The sequence below is a fragment of the Phocoena phocoena genome, chromosome 15 (genome assembly GCF_963924675.1).
Source record: "Phocoena phocoena chromosome 15, mPhoPho1.1, whole genome shotgun sequence".
Lineage (NCBI taxonomy): Eukaryota > Metazoa > Chordata > Mammalia > Artiodactyla > Phocoenidae > Phocoena > Phocoena phocoena.
The window spans coordinates 34,126,346-34,153,929 of NC_089233.1; the positions used below are offsets into that span (position 1 = coordinate 34,126,346).

The 27,584-nt window shown below is 46.5% G+C and overlaps 1 pseudogene; it reads left to right on the forward strand.

Annotated features, from left to right (window-relative positions):
- On the forward strand, nucleotides 1-27,584 carry LOC136135311 (ectonucleotide pyrophosphatase/phosphodiesterase family member 7-like; annotated as a pseudogene).

A 27,584-nucleotide genomic window follows, 5' to 3' on the forward strand; every position in this document is an offset into this window, starting at 1 on the left:
ATGAGCGTGTGAGGCACTGGGGACATGACGGGGCCCAGGGCCTTCGCATTGCTGCTGCCCGTCCTGTTGGGCTGGGCCGGCTGCCACCCCATCCCAGGAGGAAGAGCTTCCACAAGCTGCTGCTGATCTCCTTTCATGGGTTCCGCTAGGACTACGACCAGGACATGGACACCCCCAACATGGACCACCTGGCCAGGAGGGCGTGAAGGCCAAGTACCTCACACCGCCCTTCATGACAATGACCTCCCCGTCTCACTTCACCACCACCTCAGGTAAGCTCCGCCCTGCAGCCAGGCCATGATGTGGGCGGAAACCCCGCATCCGTAGTTCCCCGAAACAGAGCTGATTCTCAGTCATCTCTGGGGAGACCCAAGCAGCCAATGCCACTTGGGGTCACCCCCGGAAGAAGCACTAGCTTAGAATACTAAGGGATGCACAGGGCTGTTTCTAGAACCCATGGCCTGCAGGCAGAATGGGGACCATGGCTGCAGCCTCCTAAGGGATCTCCCCAAAGTCCGGGCTCACCCTACCCTCCACCTACCCTCCACCCTGCCTTTCACATCGTGGCCGGTGATCTTTTTAAAAAGTAAATCATTAAAAGAATTTTATAAAAATAGTAAAACATTAAAGTTTAAAGTAATCAGTTAGATGAGGTTACTCCCCTGCTTAATACTGGTGCATTGGAGGGACACATATGATCTTTGAAGAGAATTCAAATTTTGTCTTTCAGTGATCCAGAAGGTCCCCATGGCCTGGCCCCCGACCTGCTCTCTCCTGACCTCTCTCATCTCTCTTCCCCTCACAAGCTCCCTCCAGATCACAAAGGTCCCCTGCCTGGGCCTCCAACCAGCTCCCACCAGCCTCAGGGCCTTTGCCTAAGCTGGTCCCTCCAGCTCACCTGAAGCATGTTATCCAACAGGGGAGACAGACATTAGACAAGTAAACACACCAACAGATGTCATTACAAGTCAGAGAGGCACCAAGAAGAAAGAGAAGAGCTTCTCCAGGAGAAAACAGCAAGGGCAAATTGACTTGAACTCAGAGAGGCAGGGAAGGGTTCTCTGAGGAAGGGGCAGTTGAGCTGTGAGTGAAAGAGACCTCAGGAGTCCAGAGGAAGGAAAAGCATTCCAGGCAGAGGGAACAGCATGTACAAGGTCTTTGTGACAGAAAGGAATGTGATTGTTCCAGAATCTCAGTTGCCACTAAGCAAATAAAGAGATTCCAATCTAAAAGAGAGGCAGAAAGACATTTACACATTACTATACATAAGACAGATAACTAATAAGAACCTGCTGTATAGCACAGGGAACTCTACTCAATACTCTGTAATGGCCTATATGGGAAAAGAATCTTAAAAAAAAAAAAAAAAAAAAAAAAAGAAGTGCTTCCCTGGTGGCACAGTGGTTGAGAGTCCGCCTGCCAATGCAGGGGACACGGGTTCGTGCCCCAGTCCGGGAAGATCCCACGTGCCGCAGAGCGGCTGGGTCCGTGAGCCATGGCCGCTGAGTCTGCGCATCTGGAGCCTGTGCTCCGCAAAGGGAGAGGCCACAACAGGGCGAGGCCCGTGTACTGCAAAAAAAAAGAGTGGATATATGTATATGTATAATTGATTCACTTTGCTGTACAGCTGAAACTAACACAACATTGCAAATCAACTACACTCCAATAAAAATTTGAGAATAGGGACTTCCCTGGTGGTGCAGTGATTAAGAATCCGCCTGCCAATGCAGGGGACATGGGTTCGAGCCCTGGTCCGGGAAGATCCAGCATACCTCAGAGCAACTAAGCCCGTGTGCCACAACTACTGAGCCCGTGCTCTAGAGCCCTCGAGCCACAACCACTGAGCCTGCGCACCTGGACCCCATGCTCTGCAACAAGAGAAGCCACCGCAATGAGAAGACCACGCACTGCAAGGAAGGGTAGCCACGGCTCGTTGCAACTAGAGAAAGCCTGTGCACAGCATAAAAGACCCAACACAGCCAAAAAATTAATTAATTAATTTTTTAAAAAATAAAAATACTTGGCCCTACCACATAACAATTAAATAAAAATCTTTGAGGATGGGGGAAGAAAAGGAAAAAAAATAAGAAAAGGAGGCAGTCAGGATACAAAGGATTCCACTATAATAAGACTAACATTAGCTTCCATTTCTCAAATGTGAGCCTGATGCAGGGCCTGTGCCAGGTGCTTTGCCTCCATTATCACCAGTACGATACTGCAAAGCAAGCACTGTCCCCGTCCACAGGTGAGAAAACGATGACTCAGCAAGGCTGAGTAACTGACCAGTCACTCGGTCAGAAAGTGGGAAAGGAGAAGCCAGTCTAGGAACAAGGGTGCCCCTGGCCACACAAAACTGGTTCTGCCCAGTTCTGAGCTGGGAATCTGCAGACCCCTCTCGCAGGGCAAGGAAGGGTGCTGGTAGCATGAACCTCACCCCCACCCAGAGAGCCACTCACTGGGGTCCGAGGGCAGCTCTAGGAACCTCTGACATGATGGGCAAACCGCCAGTGCCTTTTTGCTGGAAGAGGTTTTCATCACTTCCACCTGACTCTCAAAGTTGCGTTTGAATCAGAAACTCAAAAAATAAAGCTGAGCAACCACTCAGAGAGAGATTGCTGAGAGAGATTTTCCTACATGTAAACTCTTTGAGAGGCAAGTCATTCGGGAACTAATAGCACCAGGAAGCAGGAACTAAAGAGCCCTTTTCTGGAGAAAGCGAACGCCACTTCCCAGGGGCATTAACTTCATAACACTTAAAAGATCTCCCATGGACAGACTCTGGGTCCCTGAATGCTGAAAATACAATGGGCACAAAATATTGTAAGGTAAGGCACACTCACCTTTTATTTATTCCCAGAAGGCTTCTGATGAGAAGATACAAACAGTGAGAGCAAATTTTTTAAATTACAAAATCCCCCCAACACCTCTCCTACATTCACTGCCAGCAGGGAATGGAAACAGGTACAGCTTCAGTGGAGCGTAATTTGACAACATCCCATACAATTACAAATGCACAAAACTTTCTTATTTGGCAATTCCACTTGTAGGACTCTATCCTACCATTACATACTTGCTTGGTGGAAAATGATGTACATACAAAGATATTCATTACATTAGTGTTTGTAAGAGCAAAAGAAAATAGAAACAACGTGACTATCCATCCAGAGGGGAGTGGTTAAGTAAAATACTGGACATGCATAGAATGGCATACTCTGTCACCTTTAAAAGAAAAACTGAGGAAGCTTTTTGTGTCCAGTAGGAAGTTATCTCCAAGATGGATTAAGTGACAAAAGCAAGATGCAAAGAATATGTGTAGCATGCACATGTGTGTGTGTATATATGTGCATACAATTGCTTATAGATGCACAGAGGACCTCTAAAAAGAAGAAATTGGTAACACTGATTCCTCCAGGAAGAGGACGAGGTAGAAGGGAGACTTTGGATTGTACATCCTGTGTACCTTTTAGATCTTGGACCATGTGGATGTATTGCCTATAAATAACAAAATTTATATACATAAGGTACTCTTTTTAATTCACCCCTTATAGAAAAAACATATTCCTCTGTCCCCCTTATTTATAACCGACCTGCCATTTATTGAGTTGGTGGAGAGTCACTGCTTTAAAACGGGTTTTGCAGCCTCAGCACTACTGACATTTGGGACCAGATGGTTCTCTATGGTGGGGGCCATCCTGTGCACTGTGGGATGTTGGACAGCATCCCTGGTCTCTATCCTCTAGGTGCCAGGAGTGCCCCCTCCTCCCACGGTGACAACCAAGAATGTCCCCAGACATTGCCCAAAGCTGCCTGGGAGACAAATTGGCCCCCAGCTGAAAACCCGTCTTTTGTTAATATATATATAAATTTATTTTTTTTATTTATTTATTGGCTGCATTGGGTCTTCGTTGCTGCGCTCAGGCTTTCTCTAGTTGAGGCAAGCAGGGGTTACTCTTCATTGCAATCAGCGTGCTTCTCATTGCAGTGGCTTCTCTTGTTGCGGAGCACGGGCACTAGGAGCGTGGGCTTCAGTAGTTGTATCATGAGGGCTCAGTAGTTGTGGCTCGTGGGCTCTTGAGCACAGACTCAGTAGTTGTGGTGCACAAGCTTAGTTGCTCTGCAGCATGTGGGATCTTCCCAGACCAGGGCTTGAACCTGTGTCTCCTGCATTAGCAGGCAGATTCTTAACCACTGCACCATCAGGGAAGTCCTGAAAACCCGTCTTGAGTGGTTGAACCACTACCTGGCTTACAAAAATGCTCAGCAAGTACCACGATCATCATATCCTTCGATTCTCATAACAGTGATAAGAAGTCAGAACAACTGAGATATCCAAGGTCCATGAATGTACAAATCTCTCCTGAGGTCCCACAGCAGCTGAGGGGCAGAAGCAGGATTTGAACTCAGCCCTGGATGGTTCCAGACACTGGTCCTCAATCCTTGCCTCTAGCATGCCTACAGCCCTCTGGTGTCCTTCCTTCTAATTAAGTAGTCCAAAGGTATTCCAAATACCTTTAAATGTTGCACATTCTCAGAGCTCCCAGGCAGCGGGTAGACACCCTGAATATGTTGTATTAATGACACAGATGCCACCCTAGAACCAGCAAAAGCACCAGCGCTTGTCTTCATGAGCTGGGCTCAAGCCGACCTCTGTCTGACTCCAGTGTGGAAAAGCATCATCCATAACAGAAAAAATAATGGATAAAAATTGGTGCTGCCAGCACCCAAAGACCTCTTCAGATTCCAGGGGTAGGCCTGACACAAAGTATGATAAAAGGGGCTCTCTGGGCCCAACGACCAATTAAATGGAGTTCTTACGAACCCCTTGGGGCAAGTTAACTCAGAGGAGAGGTGAGGAAATGATGCTGCTTCCCTGATTCTCAGCTCAGCTGCACAAGGGGGCAGCTCCCATAAGGGCTCAGGTCTGAGAAGCCACGTAACCACCCCTCCAAGCTTCCTAGACAGAGTCCAAGGGGCCAGGGACCGGGTGGTCCCAGGCAGGGAGCACGGCAGGGAGAGGCCATGCCCTGGGCATAAGGCTTAGCTGACTTGGCTCGTTGGGTCAGAACTCTGGGCCCCCTGGGTCCACATCTGGGCAGCAGGGCCTCTCCATGCCTGGGGGCTGTCAGGTGTGGTGAATAGCTGAGCCCTCACCCCAGAGCTAGAATCACATGGACCCTCATCGGCTTTCCTGATGCTGGTGAAAAAGTCTTCCCGGAGAATTTGTAGAGGGCTTACAATGTATTCATCCTTTCAGTTGACGAATACTGTTTGAGCATCTCTTGTTGGGCCAAGCAGTGTAGACGGTGGCCAGCTACACACTTACATGTCTCCAGGGTCGGGCCATCTTTCTAGGGCTTGACGCACAGCTCGGGCTCCCACCCTTTCTGCTCCCAAATCCCACAGATCTTTTGGGGGGGTTGTTTCCTTCTCTCTGGAGTTCCACCAGAGTAAAGGACAAACAGCCCCTTTCTTGGGGCTTCCACCTCTTTCCTTCCTCTCTCAGGGAATCAGACAGGAGAGATTTGCTCTTACTCCCCTGGGTCCCCCCCAAACCTTTCTCTACACCCGAACTCCTCCATGGCTCCCACAATGGGCTGAGCGTGTGACACCCCAAAGCCAGAAGGAGTCTCTGCTTTCTCCACTTTCTCCCATGGCATCCTTTCCTCGGAGCATGAAAAACAAAAATCCTGACTGTTTGAATGAAGGAAAGAATACAGGAGAGAGGATTTTAAAAATAAAGCTGACTATTAATTCAAAATATCCTACCTCATCATCTCTTCACGTGAGAAAATCTTTGCATCTTTATAAAGGGTGTGTTTTTCCTCCAAGTATTTGGCCCCCAGCACCACCTGCAAGACAGTGGAAGTGGGGCCTCTGTCTAGGGTGGAGCCTCCCAAGACCTGACACTGGGGGCGATGTTCTCCCTCCAGCTCTCAGGGCTGGGCACTGGGCAGGTCTGCATGTTGCTCAAACTGCTCTTCTCTCTCATAAGAAGGGCAATTACTTCCTCCAAGGTAGTTTTCTCCTTCCCACCTGGCTCCATCCCCCACCCTTCATCATCCCCCACCTCCATGTACACACACACACACACACACACACACAGAGAGAAACACACACACACAGGGGTCTTGGCCACAGCACCTGGTAATTCCTTAAAATGGAATGCCGTATTCATTTTCTATGGCTGCATAAAAATTAACCACAAACTTTGCAACTTAGAACAACACCCATTTATTATCTCTCTGTCGTCAGGAGTCCGAGCATAGCTGAATTTAGTCCTCTGCTCAGGGTCTTACAAGGCTGTAATCAAGGTGCCGGCTGAGGTGGTGTCTCATCTGAGGCTCGGGGTCCTCTCCCAAGCTTATGCAATTGTTGGAAGACTTCATTTCCTTGCAGCTGTAGAACCCATGGCAGCTTGGGTCCAGACCCTCTGCTAAGAGCACACCTGAGGAGGTCAGGCCCACCTGGGATAATCTCCCTTTGGATTAACTCAAAGTGAACTGATTAGGGCCCTTAGTTACATCTGCAAAATCCCTTCAACTTTTCCATCCACTGGTTAGAAGCCAGCCACAGGTCCACCCATGTGCAAGGGGAGGGAATTATACAAGGTGTATATATCCGAGGCAGGAATCTTGGGGCCATCTTAATTCTGCCTACCATGAATAGGTCTTGGATGGGGCCCAGACAACCAGGGGGTGAGCATCAGTCTTTGTGTAAAGGCAACAGGTAACAGGATGATGCCCCAGCATGGAGCTCCAGAAAGCCCCAGAATTATGGTCTAACCCTGGAGGCCTAGGGGCTGATGCAAGAGGGGCACTGACTGACCATGGAGGCTGGACACCCCACATCACAGTCTCCACATCCATAGGAGACCCTCTCTATTGCTTAGACAAAGGCGATGATAATGATGATGATTTTGAAGAAGGAGGAGGAAGAGGAAGATTATTAATTTGAAAGTACTTATACTAATCTCCTAGGGCTGCCATAACAAAGCACCACAAACTATGTGGCTTAAAACAACATAAATTTATTGTCTCACAGTCTAGAGGCCAGAAGTTTGAAATCAAGGTGTTGATAGAGCAATACTCCCTCTGAAAGCTGTAGGGAATCCTTTGTCTCTTCCTAGCTTCTTGTGGTTCGCTGGTGATCTTTGGCATTCCTTGGCTTGTAGATGCATCCCTCCAACCCTCCATCCAAACCATGGAGTTCTTCCTGTGTCTCTGTCTTCACATGACCATATTATTATAAGAACACCAGTCACTCAGATTAGGGGCCCACCCTACTCTAATAGGACCTCACCTCTACAATGACCCTGTTTCCAAATAATGTCACATTCTGAGGCTCCGGGGTTTAGGACTCCAACATATCTTTTTTGAGGAGCACAGTTCAAATCATAACACATAATTAATTGATAGTTACAGGCATGGCTACATCCAGATCCTCAAATTATATCATCAGAACGATCAAGCTCTCTCTTTACTTCTCCCCCTCCTCCTCTCTATTTCTCTTTCCTAAGAGTGACCACAAAATTCCCAAGTTTGACTCTCATTGGACCAATTTGCTTCTCAGAACCAATCTCTGTGGGGGGATGGAATTATGCTGACCACCCAAGCTGGGACCACATGCCCACCCCCAGGTCAGGGTGGGGAATGGCAAGTCCCACACAAACCACATCACCCATTGTGGGGGGATGGTAGTGGGTCCCAAGTGGAAAGTCAGGGACTGTTATCAGAGGGAGGAACAATGGAAGAAGGACTGGCAGAAAGCTCAGTGATCTACCACCCAGCCTGAGCCCAACAGCGTGGGGATGGGGTGAGTTGCAGTCGATGACCCAGAGTACTACTGAGTCCCAAGAAACCCCAACTCCATCCATGGGGCTGCCCACAGGGCACAGGCTCCCAGTGGATTCAGTGACCACACCTCCCAGCACTGTCCCTCTGTGTCACTGAACTCTGTCATAATTTCCCTCAGACCTTGCCAAAATGAAAAGCCATTCTCTGGGGGTGAGCAACTCATTCTGCTAGTTTAAGTCACGCAATTCCCTCTCCCTCTCCAGAAGCCTGTACTTACTGCTCCATCACTGGTAATGACAATGAACATTTTTGCAATCACAGTTTTTATTGCAAAGTGATTGAAGGCCAGCAAGAATAAGTTATGCTGCTGAAACTATGGAAATCCCGCCAAGCAAATAGTGGGTGGATAGGAAGTCTTATGGCAGCAGCTTGTATTTCCTCCCCCAAGGAACTGACTGAAAATAAGAAGCCACCACCACCATGTTTCAAACAAGAGCCATGATATTATAATCTGACAATTTTAGATCTAGTCAAATGGATATGGCCCAGGGGTGAAAAGGAGACGTTCCACGAGACAATGGTCTAGAATAATACAAGTGAGGTCCTCACAGTTCCACATTTCCTCTTTTCTTGAAAGGACACTCTCTGGCGTGCTCAGGGCTCATGGTGGCCAGAAATAAAGTCTCTCCCAGTTCCAGAACCCCCAGGGCAACCCCAAAATTGGAGCAATCACTTATAGCTGTGTAGACCATGTGCTGCACAATTCTGAAAGGGTTGTTTTCATGAATACTATGTGGATGGTGTTCCCTGAAGGTGTGCAGGGCACAACTTGCACAAATGAGCAGTCACTTATATTCTATCTCAAAATCAACTTATAAGAAGTAAAAATTCCTCAGAGATGTTGTAATCAGTCATGAGTCCACCTCTCCTTCATGGGACAGAGCAAAAAAAGTGTGGCAAAATGCGCTTGGATGATCTTTAAGACTAGATCAGGGTTTCTCAACGTCCCGCTATTGATATTTGGGGCCAGATCCTTCTTTGCCTTGGGGGGGGGCTGTCCTGTGTGTTGTGGAGTGTTTAGCAGCATCCCTGGCCTCTACTCACTAGATTCCAGCAGCATTCCTCACCTCGTTGTGCCTATCAAAAATGTCTCCAGACACTGCCCCATGTTCCTTGGGAGGTAAAAATCACCCCCTAATTGAGAACCTCTGGACTAGATGTGTAATATGCAAATCACATGTAAATCAGAGAGCCAAAGGTCACATACATGATACTCTAGCCAGTGAACAAAAAATCTGAAAGAAGTAAGAGAGGTAGGGAAAGAGAAAGGAAATTAAATTCCTGCTGCCGGTAACAACACAAGCCCAGCAGATGTTGTTGGAAACCCAGTTAGAAGATGCCATAAACCTTAATCAGCTCCCATCCTGCTCCCCCAGAAACAACTTTCTGCTGAAAAAAGTCCTGAAAGCCAGCAAAACCACAAACATGAACAAACAGAGCAAAGAAAACCACAGACTGAGATAGAAAAGATGTCCCTCCAACACCAGCCATTTCCACGAAGGGATAAAAATGGATTCATGGAAAAAAACTGAAAATAAGGAAGGCTGGGAAACTAGGATATTCCCTAACTTTTCACTAGGGGAATTTCCACCTTGCAGAAAAAAGCAGAGAAAATTGCACAATGAAGCCCCGTGTACCTAGCACTGAGCTGCAAAAATGTGTCCACATTTTGCCAGTCTTGTTCCACTGTCCTTACCCAAGGCCCTGTCTTTCTCCTTCCTTTCCTTCCTTCCTTCTTTCCTTCCTTGAATCTTTTATAGCAAATTTCAGACATCATGTCATATTATGCATAACACATCAGCATGCAGTTCTAACCTAAGAGTTTGGTCTGTTTTTACAAAACCTCCATGTCATATTTAACAGATATGACATGAAGAAACTAGGATACTTGAAGAAAAGATCTGATTGACACCTTAGAGTTTCTCCTACCAGTGCTTCTCAAATTTGAACATGTATATGAATCACCTGGGGATCTGGTTAAAATGCAGACTCCGGTTCAGTGGGTCTGGGGTGGGGCCTGAGAGTCTGCATTTCCAACAAGCTCCCAGGTGATACCAGTGCTGCAGGTCCATGCGTCACACAGAGGAAGGGTTGGACCAAAACACCAGAGCAGTGGAGCAAAAAATCATGACTGCTCAGGATTCCAAGGCCTTGAATGAGAGGAGAAACTGGAACCACTGGAGACTGAGGGCTCAGGTGTATTCGTTTCTTGTGGCTGCTGTAACAAAGTACCATAAACTGGGTGGCTTAAAGCAACAGAAAGTCTGGAGGCCAGTAGTCCAAAATCAAGGTGTCAGTGGGCTGTGTTCCCTCTGGAGGCTCCAGGGAAGAAGCCTTCCTTGCCTCTTCCAATTGTGATGGCTGCCAGCATTCCTGGGCTTGTGGCCACATCACTCCAGTCTCTGCTTCTGTGGTCACATTGCCTTCTCTGTCTGTGCCTTCTCCTCTTCTGCCTCTTGTAAGGACACTTATCTTTGCACTTAGAGCCCACACAGATAATCTAGGATAATCTCCTCATCTCAAAATCCTTAACTGAATTACAACTGCAAAGACCCTGTTTCCAAATAAGGCAACACTCACAGGTTCTGAGAATAAGAATATGGACATATCCTTGGGGAGGGGTGGGGGGCACCATTCAGCCCACTACACCAGTAAGAGGGGGAAATGAAGTGAGAAAAAAAATGCAGAAGAGAGGGGAGATCCCGTTTCTGTGACAGTGGCCGGTAAGGCAGGCCAAGGGTAGAACTGTGTATTAACAGACTTCCCAGATGGAACGCAAGTGCAGCCGTCTGCTTCCGTCTGCTTCCAAGGCTTCTTGAAGAGAGAACGTTTCTGTTTCTGACAGCGGATTAAAGGAAGAGGTGAGGAGTGAGCAAACCATTCTCTGTTGGCCTAGTTCCTGAGGAATCATGCCTCTGCCTTAGGGCCATTCTCAAGTCTTGTTCAAGGATAGAATGATTTATTGATGGCCATAATTAAAAAGCAATGCCAAAAAAGAAGCAGTCAGCACTTTACATCTGCACTTACACATGAGCAAGAGCGGTTTGGTAAAATGGGCACTAGGGTCTTATTTCCCCGTCCAGAAAAGGGCTCCCATCGTGGGGTGTCCTGTTGGGGTCAAGCCTCATGTCTGCAGCAGGAGTTGATAAGGTTTTAAATTTCAACTGGTGCACTGAGCCACCTGTTCTCATCCCCAGCACTTTTATTACAGGTCTAGTGAATCATCAGTGGGTGGGACTCTGAATGTGTAGACTTGGGTATGTGTGGTTTTGAGCTCCAGTGGGGGCTGTTTTTCCACCAGTGTCTTAGCTGTAGGTCTGAATGAGCTTGTCTGCTTGAGATTGGAGCACTAGGTTGATATAAGGTGGTTGGTTGACTTGATTTAGCAGCTATTCTTCCTCATCGATTTCATACTAGCTGGTTAATAAGACCTTTCTTCTTTGGTTTGGGGAATGTGAACTTAATGAAGCACTGGACCCCACAAATTGGGAGGAAAATGAAGACATGTTTACAGCTTAATATGGTAGGTTGGTTCAAAGGAACTACTGAATGAAACAAGTAGGTCCTTAAAATATTGTTAAACAACTGAATGCATGATAAAGTGTGTCTATGCCCAAATGGTCTATTGGCAAATAGTTACTGTTCCACCTGAAAATTAGTAGGTAGGAATTGAGCAAATGTTTGCGGGGGGGAAGGGAGATGCTCTTATTGAGTATATTAGGTTATGCATTTTATTTTAATTCCACTAAAGGTTTAATTTATAGGTTTATTTAATGTTTTAACTATTATGTATAGGTTTATTTTCATCCCACTACAGTATTTTTTTCCCAAGTTGACTTTGGACTAAATCAAGGTCTGCTTCCTATTTCTTCAGTTTGTACCTGGCCGCCTACATATGGGGCAGAGGATGGGATGGAATTTGTTCAATTAAATCCAACAAACATTTGTTGAATGCCTACTAAGGGCAAAGGTCTCTGCTTTGTGCCAGGGAAACACCAAAATAAATAAGGCACAGCCCTACTCTCAGCCACGTCAGGGAGCAACAGTTGTAAGAAACAGAAGGCAAGGCTCTATCAGGCAAACTCATGATCATGGGAACCAAATTAGAGGGAATCAGGGAATAGAAACTGCAATTATAGAAACCAAACTTCCTCCTCTGGCTCTCAGAAGCCCTGTGGTCTTTCTTACCAGCCCCATGGGCTTTCTTGTCTCTGCTTCCCTCGCTCGTGACCACCTTTCTCTTTTCGCTACTGGTTCCTCATGGGAGACAGCAGAGCCCACCACCAGCTGGTTAGTTACTGTGTCTCTTGGTTCAAGTATTGAGAAAGACAGAATTGGGTTTCCGGCCAACCAACTGAACACAGGGAAGAGACTTGGTACAAATACGGTGCCTAAACCTGCCTTTCAGCAGGGCCTATGAGTAGGGGAATTCCAAGAGGAAATACCTGTAAGTACTGCAGGCACCAACACACTCTATTTTTTAACTCTCTCCCGCCCCCTAGAGTGTAAATACCATGAGACAGTTTACCACAGTACTTGGCTCAAAATATTTGAGAAAGGGAGGGAGAAGGAAGGGGTTGGATCAAACTCTAGACTTCCTGGTTTCCTAAATTCACTGTGCAAGTATTTGGAAATAAATAAACATCAGTCCCTGAGAACCAGGAGAAGGAGTTGAATCTAGCTTGGTTCTTTCCCAGACCTGAAATGTTCACCTGGGTGAAATACCTGTACCTTGCCATAACTGATAAAATGTGGGAGTATGCATTGTACCCTGATTAAAGCATAATTAGCAAGCAGCAGGAATCCCATTCACTAGGAGAGCTCATCCTACTTCCTGTTTCACTTGCACAATTACCCACGTCACCAGACACTGAAATGACAGTAATGACAGACTCTCAGAATGATACAGCCAGAAAGGCCCTTGGAAACCATTAACCACACTCATTCCATATACGGGGAAACTGAGGCCCAGAGAGAGAGCAAGGGCTTACAAGAGCCAAGGCCAGGTGTCCTGCCTCCAAGCCCAGTCCCACTTGTGCAGCATCACGTGACCCAAGTGAAACCAGCTCCTTTGCAGTCTCTGGAACTCCAGGCACAGCCAACACTATCACCTTCACGTAGTTTTTCCAGCCAGGTCCCCCCATGGTCTCCAGAATAGAAAATGCAATTCAAATAAAACCATGATAGCTGCTCCCTGCAGCTGCCTGTTTCTTAGCTTCCCCTCTCCTCTGTCTTGTTTTGCCCACGTTCCATAACTGGCCCTTGACCAGGATAAAGAGGCCTGAGAAGCAGGAAGGAGGAACCAACATGGCAGTGGAAACTGCTGGGTCTCATGAGTGGTCCCCAGCCACCGGCTGGATTTAGAACATGCCTTTAAGTGTCAGGGTGGAAATAACCCAAACACCATGGAGACAATTCCCTTTGTACAATTACTGGGACGAGCCATGCCACAGAATGGAAGGGTCATGCTCCCTGAGTTCATTTTAGGTTAGTTGTTTGAAACTTGTGTAATATCGCTTTGAGGGGAAAATGGATTCTATGATTGGTTTCCAGGCTAGCCTACTTAACTGATGCTAAAATTGACCTCTGGGTCCCAGGGCATGGAAGCCAGAATCCATAGGTTGAGAGAAGAGGAAGTTTCTTTGCCCGTGGCTTCCTCCAATCCCTCCTGCCACGTCCTCCCAGTGGCTCTGGACCCCCATATTTCCCCATATACCAGAGTGATCCAGGTTCTGATGACTGCCTGCCCTCCCCCTGGTCCCTTAAGGAGGGGGGCAGTGGGCTACTGTCAACCCAGATTTTGGAGCAAGGGGCAGTCTGCTGGAACTAATCCACATGCAAGTGTGAATGACAAACAGCCCCTGAACCAGTGGTTCTGACATGTCAGCGGGCACTAAAACCACCTGGAGAGGTTGTTAAAATGCAGACTCCTGGACCCCACCCCATGACTGTAAATTCAGCAAGGGCTACAGTGGGGACCCGGGAATCTGTGTTTTTAACAAGCTACTCAATTGATTCTAATGTTGATGGTAGAAAATACCATGGAGAAACACTAGAACAGGTGAAATGGCAGGTGTTCATAATTCCGGAGGGATTTTTTTTTTTTTCTCTTTACTGGGTGGAGAGTCACATAGACCGGGATTCAGGATACTACAGATTTTTTAAAAAAAGGGCAAAGGAGCACTCCCTGGGTGAATTACCTCTGTGCTTCCATGTTGTCTGCTGCAATGGCATGGCTCAGCCATCAGGAAGCTGTAACAACAGGAGGGTTTCTTGTAGATTTCAAGAGCCCCCATTATTCGTTTGTGAGGCTCCAAATATTCTTGCCCATTTGGCTTCTACCTACCCCTAACAGAGTACTCTCACTCATGGTATTCACAGGGTGCAACGCTCAACATCATCAGGCATTCGGGAAATGCAACTAAAAACCACAATGAGATACTGATACCTGCTAAGTTGCCCATAATCAAAAAAAGGAAAATAGCAAGTGCTGGCAAGGATGTGGGGAAACTGGAACCCTTGAACATTGGTAGTGGGAATGTAAAATGATGCAGCCACTGTGGAAAATAGTTTGGTAGTTCCTCAAAAAGTTAAACATAGAGTTACCATATTACCCAGCAATTCTACTCTTAGGTTTAGACCTAAGAGAATTGAAAGCAGGGACTAAAACAGTTACTTGCACATGAATGTTCATAGCAGCATTATCCATAGCAGCCAAGAAATGGAAACAACCCAAATGTCTATCAATTGATGGATGGATAAACAAATTCTGGTCTATCTAGACAATGGAATATTATGCAGCCATAAAAAGGAATGAAGTATAGATTCATGCTATGATGGGGATGAAGCTGGGAAACATGATTCTCAGTGAAAGAAGCCAGACACAAAAGGCCACATATTGTATGAGTCCACTTCTATGAAATGTCCAGAATAAGTAAATCCACAGAGACAGAAAGCAGGTTAAAGGCCGCCAGCAGCCGTGGGAACGGAAGGCTGTGTTGTGACTGCTAGCAGGTAGAGTCTCTTTTGGGGGTGATGAAAATGTACTAGAACTAGAAAGAGGTTGCACAACATTGTGAATGTACTAAATGTCACAGAATTGTTCACTTTAAAATGTTAATGGGGCTTCCCTGGTGGCACAGTGGTTAAGAATCCACCTGCCAATGCAGGGGACAAGGGTTCGAGCCCTGGTCTGGGAAGATGCCACGTGCTGCGAAGCAACTAAGTTTGTGTACCACAACTACTGAGTCTGCGCTCAAGAGCCCAAGAGCCACAACTACTGAGACCACGTGCCACAACTACTGAGACCACATGCCACAACTACTGAAGCCCGCACACCTAGAGTCCATGCTCTGCAACAAGAGAAGCCACCGCAATGAGAAGCCAGCGCAGCACAATGAAGAGTAGCTCCCACTTGACGCAACCAGAGAAAAGCCCACGCGCAGCAACAAAGACCCAACGCAGCCCAAAAACTAAATAAATAAATAAATAAAACTTTTTTAAAATAAAATGTTAATGGTTGGGACTTCCCTGGAGACCCAGTGGTTAAGACTCCTTACTTCCACTGTAGGGGGTGCAGGTTCAATCCCTGGTTGGGAATAAGATCCCACATGCCGTGCCGTGCAGCCCCAAAAAAAAGGTAATGGCTAATTTTATGTTAATTTTACCTGGGGTGGGGAGGAGCAGAGGCTGTAATCAAATTTCCCAGGTTCCACACCGAACTCTGCCTTATGACCTTGAGTAAACTCTGTGCCTCTGCTTCCTGCAAAGAGGGAAAGCTCTAAGGGGGCTATAATAGTTCCCACCTTACAGGGCTATTGGGAGCTTTAGATGAGTTAATGTTCCCGAAGTAACTCGGAAAAAGGAGTTGGCATATGGCATGATGGTAAATGTGTGCCATGATCCCATCACACAGACCCTAGCCCCCATTACACATGCAAACCAAGGCTTGTGCAAGTTCACACAGCAAGTTCAGAAGCCAAGTCAGGGTTGGCACCCAGCTCTCATGGACTCTAAGTCCATGCTCTTCCCGTCAACAGTCTGACTTGATCCCTGACCAAATCTTGACACCCCGAGGTCCCAATCCCTGGCAGCAGCACAACTTCTTTCTGGTGATCCCACTCGTGGTTGGTTGTCAGGCCTGCCAGCAAGGCAGAAACAATAAAACCACAACTGTGTTTGCTTCTTCCCCATTGAAAGCTTTGGCCACCCTAGGGGGACTTTACCCACCGGCAGTCTGGCAGCGACTCTGACCCAGTGGAGAGCTTTTCCCTTCTCTGTGCCCATGACCATCAAGTTCTAGTCAAAGAATGTCCCTCTTACCATGGACATTGGAGACATCATCACTATCTTATTACAGTCAGTAGGGTCACCCAGAGGCTCCATCTCCCAAGAGGCAAGGGAGTGGACACTCAGCTCTCTCCTTGGATCTTTCAGCTCCCTCTTTAGACTGGCCTCCACGTGCAGTCCCCTTTTCACTGGTGCAATGTAAGATCACAGGGGTTTTTTCCATATCTGGTTCAATTGCTATGTTCTCAAGAACAATCTAGCTTACATTCCCCCAGTATCTGTCTTCTTTCCCTAAGCAGAAAGAAATAAGTCTGCACCCATCTACATCTAGAAATCCTTGCTGGGACTTCCCTGGTGGTCCAGTGGTTAAGACTCCACACTTCCAATGTGAGGCGGGTTTGATCCCTTGTCAGGGAATGAAGATCCCACATGCCACATGGCAAAAAAAAAAAGAACGAACGAAAGAAAGAAAAGAAATCCTTCCTGATTCCCTTGGTTGCTTCAAACAGTGCAGCCCGTGGGAATCCTAGGAGAAACCCTGGCCCAGGCCCACTGGGTGTTCCATATAGAATCATATCGTCACAAGCAAATGAGGAAGCTCATCCCACAGGAAGTGTCCAAATCCCAGGTTCTCAGCTTCTGGACACAGAATAACCCGAGGAACTTGGCCTCCCCACCCCCTGCCTTCCCCGCTCCCTCATCAGCTTCCACCAACTTCTCCCAGGGCTGTGAGGTCTGTTCCAGGGAGCAGATCCAATCTGACAGGTGTGAGATGTGATGACCCTTCCTTTGTGGCTGCCAATGTTTGCATCCCAGAGAAACAAGTCTGAAGCCCAGAGGGACAGCCCCAGGATTAAGTAGGCCAACCGGAAGGATGCTGGGGGAGGTGGTCTTAAGAACACATGGACACCCCTGGCAGCATCCGTTCATAGAACTTAACAGTACCTTCTCTCCTTTATTCCCAAGGTTGCTGGATCGAAGATCACAGAGTCATTCACAACATGATGTTTAACACAGAGACACTCTGGAAGTATTCTATCAAGACCACACAGAACAAGACTGAGTGGTGGGACAATGGCATTCTCCCCCTCTGGATCACAGCCCAGAGACAGGTACCACCAGAAACCCTGGGCTGACTTCCTGGGACATCGTCTCTCATTCCTAGGCATGTGGGTGGCGGGTTAGACGTTGTGTGGCCTTGGGCAAATGACTTAACCTCTCTAAGCATCTGTTTCCCTAAATGTGGTATAGGGATCATGATGATGCTCTTATTTAATAGAGTTCATGTAAGGATTAAATAAGATATGCACTGAAGGCATATCTCAGTAAGTTTTAGCTGTTATGGATGGATGAGGCTCCATGAGGGCAGAGTTGGCTTAATCATGATTGTACCTCCAGGGCTCATCATAGGGTCTGGACCCAGCAGCTCTTTAATAAATATCTCTTCATACACTTGCCTCTGACTTAGGCATAAAATCCCTTAGGAACAAAGTTGACCACTCAAGGCATGAAAAGCTCTGATGAGAACATTTGCTTGAAAGTATCCCAGCAGCCACTCATTATTGCTTTGAAAAGGCAGAAACAAGATTTGTGCGTTGAACTCCCAGCCCCAAACCTGTTGCCAGCTTTTGCATTTTCTCAATGAGCTTCCAGAGTCATCACTTCATAACAGATCCTCCTCCTCTTCCCCCAAGACACCAGCCTTGGCTCCAAAGCTTCCTCGGGTCCTGACACTTCATCTCTGTGCTCCCAGCCCATGCTGTGCACATTACATTGCAAGGGGGTAAAATTGCAGCAGCTCAGAACAGTCTGTGGACTTATACTCCCAGAGCAGGGTCCAACCAGCTCCACCCTTCTCCAGCTATGTGACCTTCAGCAATGACCTCCACTCTGTGCTTGATTTGCCCCACCCATAGAATGAGGATGGCCGGAATCCCTGCTTCATAGACTTGTTGGAAGGATTAACTGTGATAACGCATGTAAGTTGTTTGGCACTAACTGCTTGAAATGATCATTCTTATGAATGGAAGCTGAACCATTTTAGCAGGACTTCAGCTACAGGTCACCACAGCTCTAGGCCAGAACTATCCAATGGAACATTCTGTGATAATGGACATGTTCTATTTTGCATGGTCCAATGTGGAAGCCACAAGCCACAGGTGGTAATTGAGCCCTTGAAATGTGACTGGTAAGACTGAGAAACTGAATGTTTAATTGTATTTCATTTTAATTAATTTCAATTTAAATCTAAATACTACACAGGCAAGGGGCTACCATATTGGACAACACAGATCTAGAAGAATCACAGGGGGCTGTCAATGACCCTACTCTACTTCAGGTTCATTAAGTGTTGGGCTCTAGAGTCCTTCCTCTTCTGTCACATTTTTTTTTTTTTTCTTTTTGCGGTACGCAGGCTTCTCACTGTTGTGGCCTCTCCCGTGTGGAGCACAGGCTCCGGACGCGCAGGCTCAGCGGCCATGGCTCACGGGCCCAGCCGCTCTGCGGCATGTGGGGTCCTCCCAGACCAGGGCACGAACCCGTGTCCCCTGCATCGGCAGGCAGACTCTCAACCACTGCGCCACCAGGGAAGCCCCAACATTTTTAAACTTTGAGGCATAGACCATGCAAATAAACTGTCCATACAAGAAAAATAACAACCATAACACTCACTATGCACCAGGCCCTGATTTAAGTGCTTTACGTATATTAATTTATCACAACCCTGAGGTGGGTGCTAAGGTTATGCCCCTTTAACAAATGAGTAAACTGAGGCACCAGGTGATACCATAACTTCTCACAGTCACAAAGTTAGTGAGAGGCAGAGCCAGGATTTGAACTCACTCTGGGTTCAGCAACTCTTAACTCTTAACCATGACATAATATTTCTTCAGTGGCCAAAGCATTTAGTCATGGATTTCGGAGTGAATCTTGTATCTGCCTAGCTGCTAAGAAGGTCTGGATAGTCTTCCTTAATTTACTATTCAAAACCCAGGGCCTCTCTTGCTAAGGAATTTGTTCACTGGCATGAGGCTTCTGGTGGCATTCTCCCTTCCTGGTGTTTTCTTATACATGGTTCTTGTCTCCTTGTCATTTATTTGCAGGGCTTTGTTTCCTCCTGCTCAATTCATAATCAGAGTGCTTTTCTTCTTTGCTGAATTCATAAGCAGTTGTGCAAAAAGAGGGTCTGGTGCAGGGCCAGGCGACTGACAACACACCACTTGTTTGGCAAGCGAATGTCAAGTTGGTGCATCACGTTCTGCCATTAGCAGCTCCTGCCCAGGACAGGGCCATCAGCCAGCTCCCTGAGGAGGTGGTCAACCCTTCCCACCCCAGAAACAGGGGGACAAATGCCAAATGCCATTCGGGGACACATCTGCATTGTCGGGCAGGGCTGCAGGAGGGTGGCCTGCCCTGTACCCATCATTGGAAAATTCCTTCCTTCTTCTGAGTCTCTTCCAGGCAGGCTTTGTGGAGACTGATGTGTTAACCTTTAATAGGACTAAAATGTTTTCCGTCAGTGACATTAATACTGCCATAGTCCATCATGATTCATGAGAATCGGTGTCCCTTGGCAGATGATGCCTAGGAGATGGGATTCCCAACCACTTTTGTCTCCACCATCCATGGTCCACGAGTGTATCCACTCCATCAGGACTTCCCCAATGGTCAGGCTATGAACAGAGAGGCTCCAATGAGAGCAGGCTGGGATTTTAAATGAGCTCCTAGGATAACTGAACCTGATCAATGGCTGAGATGTTTCACCAAGTTCAGTAAGCCCTAATTCTCAGAGAAAGGCAGACAGCCATGACTGTGAGACCCAGGAAAACCATAAAAACCTAGGAGCATGTTTCTCCTCTCTATGGAAGAGCCACAGATCATAGTAAGATGTGAAATGGCAGAGGGATGATATGGGTGAGATTCTCATGTCTTCCAAGACCGGACCATGGTAGGCTACCACCAGGAGGGGATTTGGAGAGAGGGTGGGGAGGGCAGCTACGGTTCTCGGTGTCAGCCAGGTCTCCAGACAATAGCTTCCAAACTTGGAAGAGTTGTGAGAAAGAGGGTGCCGTCAGCTTCTGCTTAGAAAAGTATTAATAGAAACATAATGCATCCCAGTATTGGCTCAATCCATGTCTATCACACATCATAAAGATTCTGAGAATAATAATCCGACCTCCAAAAATGTGTGGGAGGGGGAGAAAACACAGAATCTTGGCCATCTAGCTTCCTTCTGTTCAGTGACGCCTCCAGAATACAGAAAAGCAATGAAAACACTCAGAACCAACCTCAACTTCTGAATTTCAAAAACATGGAGTCCATCTCTTTCCTCTCAGCCATTCCCTAGAACAAGTAACTAACTCCTTTCCCTAAACCACTAAATGTACTCTCCACCAAAGCACAACTGTGATGAACACTTCACAGGCCTTCCTAAAACCTGTGCGCTTTTTGACATTAATTCAGTCCCCTAAAAAAGGAAACAAGACAGAAAAAAACAAACTAAAACTCTTTCCTTAATGATTGGTTCTGAAGAGTTTTGGTAGATTCTGTACAAAACCCAACAGTCAGGCTTTGCCATAAGAAGTACCAACTCTTGTTTTAAAGAAGCAACTTAAGAGTAATAGCCACACTGATGCAACACTACACTAAGGAAGGATAATGCACCCAGTAAAACTAGCGATTTTCCAACTGCTATTGCTACTGGAAACACTGATTATGCTAATTAAAGGGTAGAATAGTAAATACCCACTCTTTTGCATCCAATTAAGTGCTGAGATTGTTTCTCAGAAGTAGAAACAATCTGTAGAAAATAGCACTTTTGCTTATCATAGGTCCCAAATAAACAGAGTCAATTGTGTGTGTCTGTGTCTGTGTCTGTGTGTACACATGCTCACACACACATTTCTCTCTGAAGCTCATTTCCCAAAGCAGCATAAATCCTCAAATTCCTATGGGACCAAGTGAGAAAAATCACAGTTTCCTAAGACTACAGCTTGGGATATCTTTAAAGAAAGAGTATGTTTTGAGGGACTTCCCTGGTGGCGCAGTGGTTAAGAATCCACCTGCCAATGCAGGGCACACTGGTTCAATCCCTGGTCCAGGAGGATCCCACATACCACAGAACAACTGGGTCCGTGCGCCACAACTACTGAGCCTGTGCTCTAGAGCCCGCGAGCCACAACTACTGAGCGCATGTGCCACAACTACTGAAGCCCACGTGCCTAGAGCCCATGCCCCGCAACAAGAGAAGCCACCACAATGAGAAGCCCGCACACCTCAGCGAAGAGTAGCCCCCGCTCGCTGCAACTAGAGAAAGCCCACATGCAGCAGTGGAGACCCAACGCAGCCAAATAAATAAATTTAAAAAAAAAAAAGAGAGTTTCCCTAGTGGCGCAAGTGGTTGAGAGTCCACCTGCCATTGCAGGGTACACGGGTTCGTGCCCCGGTGAGGGAAGATCCCACATGCCGCGGAGTGGCTGGGCCCGTGAGCCATGGCCGCTGAGCCTGCACGTCCGGAGCCTGTGCTCCACAACGGGAGAGGCCACAACAGTGAGAGGCCCGCGTACCACAAAAAAAAAAAAGAAAGAAACAATATGTGTTGAGAACACAGTACCAGAAAACAATTTCAAGTTAGGAACATCTGAGATTTAACATGCTGGATATGCAGAGCTGTCTAAGACCCTCACAGTGTCAATGTCAGCTTATTCTAAATAATAAAATAGTCAAACAATGTTCTACAAAACGTTAGAAGCTTCATCCTTCCAGTCAATTCCATACTTGACAGCAAAGTCAGTTTACATGGATGTTAAAGTACCGTCGCTAAAAACTGAGAATTATGTCTAATGCCAATCAGAAATGCAATAAATATTAGAGGATTTGCAAGTTAAAGCAACCATAGAAATTCTAATATCAGAAAGGAAAATGTGTTACCTGTAGAGGTTACAAATAAGATGCTAGAACCCAAAAGCAAAAGCATTTCTATAACTATTTCCATAAGTTAATCAAGAGTGAGAATAGGATGGGTTTTCCACCCCTAAAAGGAGACATGATTCATGCATTCATTCAACACACATTTAATCAGCAGTCAGCACTTACTCTGAGCCAGGCCTGTTCTAGGTCCCAGGAAAAGTACGTTCAACAAGATCAGCAAAGCCCCTGATTTCCCAGAGCTCACATTCTAGAGGAGGGAACTAGATAGTAAAAAAGTAAGCAAATTAAGGTAATTTCAGGTTGGGGAAAGTGCTTTAGAGAAAATAAAACTGGATCTCAAAATAGGAAATGAATGCTGGAGGGCAGAGGGGACAATATTTCACCTACAGCTATGGATAGCAGAGCTTCTGGAACCTCGCAAAGTACTTAGTATTAAGACTTCTGTCTTAAGTCAAGCTTCCTAAAAGCAGAGCTTGAGGCAGGGATGTGGTGCTCATAATGTATTGAGGGAGAGTTCTCAGGAAATGGGAGTGAGGAAAACTGACAGGGCAGGAGGAGGACCTAAGTGAGACGTGGCCTCAGCTGGAGACCAGCTTCAGCCTGATCTCACGGGGAGCACTGGAACATGAATTGCACCCCCAAGTCATCCCACCCTGAAGCCAGGGAGCTGGCTTTATGTCCTGAAGTCAATCACTGGCCATGAGCTGCTGGGGATAGAGGAGCAGTATAGGATACCTGCCCAGGTGAGGCAGGACTTCGCCACTTGGCAAGGGAATTTTCCAGAACATGGGGGAACTGAGAAACATTAGTAGCCACCTTCACAGAAATGTGTGTGGGTGCAGGCCCAGTAAGGGGATCTTGGTGGGGTACCAACAGCATCCCCTACAACTTCCAAATTTGTTTCCTGCTTCTCTCTCTCAAATGGTACATGGGAAGTTTTGGCATTATGCTTAGTTATACTTTTCTGCCCATTTGTAGACCAGATAGCCAAAACCCAGGTGCCACTATCCCACAATTCTTCCCTGTAATTTGTTCTCCATACCAAATTGATACCGTTACACCAGCATCCTCTCTTGGTTCTTTTAAAGCCAATGAACTTTACAGTGTTTTTCATAACATCCAAATCTTGGGTGATACAAGAAGTGTCCCAGAACAGCCCTCAAGTTAATAGCCAAGATGAAGGAAAATACTTGCTCCCCAAATAAGCAGGTCAGTCTTTCATGGAACCAGAAATCTATCAAGCTCATACTATGTGCCCAGTCCTGGTTGAGGAGCTGCTTTACAACAGAAACTATTTAGTGAGATGGGTCCATCTTATTGTTAACTCATTGGTGAGTGTACATAAAATTATTTTCCTAACAATTTTACCAAGCTTTGTCAAAATCTAGCTTTCTGCTGGGGAGCAAATCATTTAATATTTTCATGACTTTGAAATCACTTGTGTTGTTAACACAGCCTCATTTTTGGTCTGAAGGCTCAGTTTGGCTCAGAGTAAATCCTTCACCTTGTAACCAAGTCAAAGCTCTGCTCCCCCGCATGCTCCCTACCCTCACCGTAAACCCTCTGGTGGCCCCAGCAGCCTGGGGTAGAAGGAGTATGGTCTACTCCTCTCAGGCCCCCCACACCTCTTTCCCTGGTTTACCCACTGGTGACAAGGAGAGGGAAGAGATGGCAGCTCCTCCCATGATGGCTTGGTGGTAGGCCAGGGCCCTTCTCCTGTTGGCTGTAATCTACTGCCCTGTGTAGTTGCCCATGGCCTGACATAGAAGGTGAAGGTCACTGGGCCCCACTGACAAGGGCTTCAGGGTCAAGCAGCAACCCCAGGCCCTGCCCAGGCCTTATAAGACTCAGCTACGTTTCATGGCTGACCCACCCCATTCCTCTGACGTAAGGAATCCCATACCCCATGCTGCAGCCATTTCTGCCATGACTGGAGGCTCCAATCTCATCTTCCTTCTGCAGATTCCAACCTTGGGGTCTACAGGCACATTTCAGATCCACCTTCAGGACCCCTCAGGAGACAGAAACTGGAGGAGATAATCATTGCCCCCTCTTCATCTGACTATGCGGTCTGGCCCATTGCTCTTTGTTCCTCTCCAGGAGACTAAAAGCTGAGCTCATTGAACACTAACATGCTCCACGTGCATTTAGTCCTCACAACCACCATACGAGGTGGCACTAACATCCCCGCTTTACAGATGAGGAAACAGAGGTGGAGACCATCTGAGTGACATGCATCCAAGTGGGAGAAAAAAGATAAACCCAGGCAATCCAGCATCGAGCACACCTTTAACTGCCCTATTGTCTGCCTCTGGGTTGGGTGTCAAGCCCAGTGGCTGAGCAGACATCTGCACAGGGAACAAGATAACAGTCTCCCCTTCACACAAACACCCCCAAATTTTATAAACATTATACATGGGAACCAGTTAGGCAGATTCTCCCCTCTCCAACAGCCCCAGAGGAAATCCACAGATCTTATCTCATTGGCTCTGACTGGGACCTGGGCCCAAGGCTGAACCAATTGCTATGGCCAGGGGATGCAGCGTCCTCTGACTGGCCAGGCCAGAGCCACATCCCACCTCTGGAGCCTGATGTGGACCCAACACATCTTGCATGGAGCAAGAGTAGGGAGGAGAGCTACCAGGGGATGTCAGATGCTCCAAACCAGCAGACAGGGGAGGGGGTGCTGGGCAGGCAATCATAATAGCTGTCCACTGCACACACCGGGGAAGGCTTGTGGTGGCTTCTTAGGTCTAGAGGTAAAGAAAAGAGTGCCTACTATGGCCAAAACACAGTGCCCAATACTTTATCTTAAAGTTACCTGGATTAACCCTCACAAAAATCCCATCAATTTTTTGGCATTTTACAGGTAGGAACACTGAAGCACTAAGAGATTAAACTCACTCACCATCACCAACTTAGAAAGTGCCATTTTTCTTCCATTCTAAGGAACTGTTTTTTTCATTTTGCAGTCCCAAATTGGAACGCATATGCCAGTCACTGGAGTGTCGTGGTTTCATAGGCAGCATTTTTCTTCGTAGGAGCACATAACATAACGGCAGTTCTCACAGTTAACGGTGTTTTAGATTCCACGAGATCCTGGTGATGCCAGGAACGAAGCCCAATCCTGTCCGACTCTGAAGCCACATGTTTTCCATACCTTTGGACTGGGGCAGGGATGCTGACACGTTGGACTTTGCACATTATGAGAAAGATAGGAGAAATGGCCCTGATAGACTTTTCTTCTTGCACTTGCAGGGGAGGAAAACAACATCATTCCACTATCCCGGGGGAGGCGCCAAGTACAAAGGGGAGGCCGTCCAGCGGTCCCTGGTGGAGCTGTACACCGACCCAGACAGCAACGAGATGGAGTGGAGGGAGAACACTGATACCGTCATGAACTGGTTCAGTAAGGAAGACTTTGACTTCGCGACTCTGTACTACAGAGAGCCGGATAATGTGGGACACCGCTTTGGGCCCGAGACAGAGAACAGGAGGGTGATGACTCAGCAAATTAACAGAACCATCGGGTACCTGTTGGAAGCCATTGAGAGGCACAGCTTGACTGAGCACCTCAATGTCATCATCACATCTGACTACAGCATGACCACTGTGAAAAAGAAGCCCAAAGTCACTGAGATCCTCCTGACCAACTACATCAGCTTCAGGGACTTGGTCAAGTTTGATATTGTGGACTATGGCAGCTTTGGGATGCTCCTGCCCAAACCAGGGCAAGAGGAAGCCGTTTACCAAGCGCTGAAAAATGCACACCTTCACCTCAATGTCTACAAGAGGGAGGAATTTCCAGAACGCTTCCATTTTGCCAAACACGAGTGGGTCTTGCCAATCGTGATGTATGCTGACTCTGGTTATAACATCAATGGGGTGAGTAGATTCTAAAATGAATAAATTCCATCTTGAATTTGGAAGGCAGTCACTAGGGAAGGACCATTCTGAAAAAAATTAAAACATAAGTACATGCATGATGAGTTGCAACCCACTGTTTTCCCAGTGTTCCCCACCCCCCACCCCATATCCCAGACAACCCATCCTGTCCCACGTTACCATTATGCAATGATAATGACACACATCCCTGACCAAGGTTAAGTGTCCAGGGCTATGTTAAAAATTTAACATGAGTTATTTCATTTTTGTCTTCCCAACAACCCTAAAGATAGGTATTCTTATCTCCCCATTTTAACGAGGAAGAAACTAAAGCTAGAGAGAAGTGATTTGGAATTAGAATTGTAAGGCTGATGTCTGAACCCAAGCCTATGTGTTTGATCATTATGCACAAATCACCAGGAGACTGACCCAAAAAAACACCTTCTGGTTCCCATTTGCATATATCCAGAAATACGCAATCCTGTTCACTTAAAAATTTATACACAGATGCCCACAGCAGCATTATTCATAATAAACAAAAGGTGGAAACAACCCAAATGCCCATCAACTAATGAATGTGTAAACAAATTAGGGTCTATCCATACAGTGGAATATTAGGTAACAATTAAAAGGAAACGAAGTATAATACATGTTATAATTTGAACGAACCTTGAGAACATTATGCTCAGTGAAAGAAGTCAGATGCAAAAGACCACATATTGTATGATTCCATTTAAATGAAATGTCCAGAATACACAAATCTATAGACACAGGGCATAGACTGGTGTTTGTCTAGGGCCGGGGGAAGTTGGAGGGAATGGGGAGTAATGGCTGAAGGGTACAGGCTTTCTTTTCGGGGGGATGTAAGTGTTCTAAAATTGGTTGTGATGATATTTTCACAACTCTGTGAATACACCAGACATCATTGAATTGTATACTTTAAATGGGTATATTGCATTGTTTATGAATTATATCTCAACAAAGCCATTATGAAAAAAATAAGGAAGCCTAAAGAAGAAAGTACCAAAATCAATGCTAATTGTGAGACATAAGTAAGGTCTTTTTTTTTTTAACTACTAACCAATAATTCATGGCAGAACAAAGTTTAGGTGTTCAAAACATCACGTGACAGAAGACCATCCCAGGTACAGTTTGAAGAATCCTTGTCTAAGGCTATGAACAGGAGTCAAACATTATGTTTACAATCTGTATACTCAGCTTGCTACAAGTCCAGAGTATAACACGTATGGGAAAACTCATAAGCTTATTGTTTATTGTTAGTGGAAACATTCACAGTAAAATGCAACACTTTATTGGTATTTTGTAATCCTTCAAGTGGCCTGGAGCTAATAAGGCCTTGCCAAGAACAGATTCCATAGTCACTGGCCTCTTTTTAAACCTGGTTCATGATGTAACAGGTTGAGAGGGATGTTAATCAAACAGTCATATTCCCAGAGTGACCAACTAGATAGTCTGAGGGACAGGATGCTGTGATCAGTTTAATCTTCCAGAAAACTGACCATTAGACAGAAAATCCTTTGGGCCTCAGCGCTCTCGTTGAATCCACTTCTCAGATTCCCACCCACCTGCCTGCCTTGATGGGCGTGACTCTTCTCTCTTCAGGACTGA